Source organism: Chinchilla lanigera, unplaced genomic scaffold (assembly GCF_000276665.1).
Source record: "Chinchilla lanigera isolate Chin_1 unplaced genomic scaffold, ChiLan1.0 scaffold00017, whole genome shotgun sequence".
Taxonomy (NCBI): Eukaryota; Metazoa; Chordata; class Mammalia; order Rodentia; family Chinchillidae; genus Chinchilla; species Chinchilla lanigera.
This window is the reverse complement of record NW_004955418.1, coordinates 29,491,701-29,494,881: the sequence shown is the minus strand read 5'-3', so window position 1 is coordinate 29,494,881 and position 3,181 is coordinate 29,491,701. Positions and strand designations below refer to the sequence as shown.

Genomic DNA, 3,181 nt, shown 5'->3' with positions numbered 1-3,181 from the left:
TGGGCCGCAGGCTGACAGGGCCCAAGGACGCTTCCGAAGCAGAGATAAGGAGCCTGAGCCCGCCCGACATGCAGAATAAGTTTGCAGGCTCGCTGGCTCCAGTCCCAGAAAAAGAATTTTCATGATCCCTTAGTAAGAGGCATAAAGGGATTTACTGTGCAGAAATTTAAAAGAACTCCTGAGAGAAATAGCATGTGGACCTGAGAGAGAGAGAAAGAGGGAGGGAGGGAGGGTCGCCTTACTTCTTGACACTGGGAACATCTGTGTTTCCTGTGAGGGGTGGAAACCCCAAGAGAAGGTGCCCCACCCTCCAGAAGGTACTGTCTCGCTTTGTGTGCTTGTTTTTTAAGGAAGATAATCTAAGAATCCTTTGGTTTTTCTCAACCTGTTCCTTTTCCTTAGGATCAGGCTTCTGCTCCCCACTTCTCTTTAACTTACTAATTCTGAATATGTAACAAAAATGTGAAAAGAGCTATGTCAAATTAAAAGCTAGAGATCTCAGATTATTTGATGAACGAATAGGTGTTCGTTGGAAACGATCACTAGGGATGAACACTCTTAATGTGTATTCCACCAAGAAAAGGGTTCTTCGGAGCAGTGGAGGGAGGAGGAGGCGCATTAACATTTCTTGCTCAGGATTCAGAGCCACTGAGCAGGCTGCAATCAAACACCAGAATCTGGTGTTCGTCAGCAAGCTAAACGGAGGGCACTCTGCAGCAGCTACAGAGAGCCCTGCGTCAACCGGCGACTCCCAGGTTCCCCAGGAGTTTAGGGTGTTTAGGGTCTAGAAAGGGAAAGCTGCTGGGGATCCTGGGGGTACCTCCACCGACTCCTACAAACCACAGGCTTGTGACAAGTGCGTTCTGTAGCGGGTGTCTTTGTCTCCTTTCAGTTCCTCTTTATTCTTTCTGTCTTCCCTCAGCCCCTGCTCCAGTCCTGGCTCCAGCTCCAGCGCTCAGGCCCTCGCAAACTCTCTGGAGTAGGGGCCTCCGTGCACACCGACCGGTGTCCCCTGAGCTGCCCTCCAGCTGTGGGCGGATGCCCCTGTGTTATAGGTACAGATAAACCAGAGGCAGTATCTGTCAATCAAAACCCAGGAAAAATACAAATAAAAATTTCATATGAGTCACTCCAGCCTTTGCCTGTGTGGTTGGTTAACAAGGTCGCCGCGAAGCTAGCAGACAACATGAATCTGTGGCAGCTTTGTTTTATTTTAAGTAGTCTGCAGACTTTTTGGAAGAGACATGGTTTTCCCACCCCTTAGGTAGCAGGACAGTCAGGCTGCTTTGATGCGGATTTCTTAGGAACAAGCAGCAACAAATCTATTTTAGTAAGGCTGTAACTCTTGGCAGAACTTGTAAAATGTTTTCCCCACAAAAATTTAAATTAACTGAGTGAACTCCTTTTATGCAATATAAATACATATGTAGATGTGACACATTATAAATAACTACCTTATAATTTGTGGGGTTTTTTTCATCTGGGTTTGAAGATTTTTTTGGTAGAGGTCAACTTGATTTTAAAAACATCACTCATAACCAGGTGTGGTGGTGAATGCCTGTAATCCCAGTACTCAAAAGGCTGAGGCAGTAGGATCACTCTGAGTTCTAGGCTAGCCTGGGCTACATAAAGAGTTCAAGGCCAGCCTGAACTGCATCCTGAGACCCTGTCTCAAAAATAAATAAATAAATCACTAAAAAAAAAAAAAAAAGCTGTATACATATGGTATTAAAGAAAAAAGTGTACTAATAGACACCTCTTGTTTGCTTCACCTTTCATAGATTTAGAATACTTAATTACAAACTTTATCTACAGTACGAGGATGGATTGAATGCAGCCAGGCACAGTGGTACACGCTAATCCTAGCTACCAGGAGGCAGGTGCAGGAGAATGACAAATCTGAAGTCAGCCTGTCTCAGAAATTTAAAAGGTAGAGTAAAAAGGGCCAAGGCTATAGCTCCACACTCCCTGGGTTCAACCTCCAGGACCCAGAACAGAAAACAAACAACAAAGAAAGGAAGAGAAAATCTTCAACAGCTTTGAGAAAAGCCTACTTATGCACTCTGCTCTTTATTTTCGATTACTCCATGCACCATTTTTAAAATCTCAGTAATATTACAAAACATTAAGTGGAAAATAACATCTCCCTCTCCATACCCTACCTTTTAGTGCCCTTCAAGCAGGGAACCACTTTCAATTACAGCATTTATTCTTCTTTTACCTCCCTACATTCTCATAATGTTCTTTCTTCTGCTGGCCAACTGGCTCACTATGTCGTATCTTTTAGGTTCTATGTGATCTGAACTCTTTTTTAATTATTGGTACATTTTGGATACACATAATGATCACATTCATCATAGGGAATTTGTACCTGTGCATAATCTATATTGATTCTTTTTTCCCCAATTCCCTCCCTTCCTTCAACCCCTCTTCTCTCCAGATTTATTATCTTTTCCTTCTTTTCTCTTTAGAACTAAGGGAAAATAGCTGAACTCTTAACCCACTGAACACCCCCACCTGCCATTTTCCAATCTTCCTTTTTTGTTTGCTTTTTTTTTTTTTTCCGGTACTGGGAATCAAACTCACGACCTCACGCTTGCCAGGCAGGTGCTGTGCCACTGAGCTAAATCCCTAGCCCCTTTCCAATCTAATTATGCCAGTTTTCCTAAAATTAACTGCCATCTATATAAATATGGCAAGTCAAAATTACTGCATAGCCATGTAGTATGTAAAGACAGCATTTCGGTTTGCCAGCTTTGCTTGTTAACTTTATATTTCAATCCCACTCCTATTTTGTGAAGTGTTGTCTTTTCCATGAAAGTCTTAGGGTTTACTTCTGCAGTATAAATCTAGTGGTTAAGAGTTATGACCTTACAAGGGCCAGGGATATAGCTCAGTGGCACAAGTGCCTGCCTAGCAAACACAAGGTCCTGAGTTCAATTCCCAGTACCAAAAAAAACAAACAAACAAAAAAATAAAAACAACTATGTTAGCTATCCTGTGTATACATATATACATACAGCCGGGAGTGGTGGCACATGCCTGCAATCCCAGCACTTGGGAGGCTGAGGCAGAAGTATCATTGCAAGTTCAAAGTCAGCCTGGGCTACAAAGTGAGCTCAAGTTCAGGGTCTGCATAGCTAGACCCTGTCTCAAAAAGACCAAAAAAAAAAAAAAAAAA

At 42.8% G+C, this 3,181-nt stretch overlaps 1 pseudogene; it reads right to left on the bottom strand.

Moving 5' to 3' along the window:
- Nucleotides 1-238: 238 nt before the first annotated feature.
- The window catches only part of LOC102006131, a 5,252-nt pseudogene continuing 2,309 nt past the window's right edge, over nt 239-3,181 (bottom strand).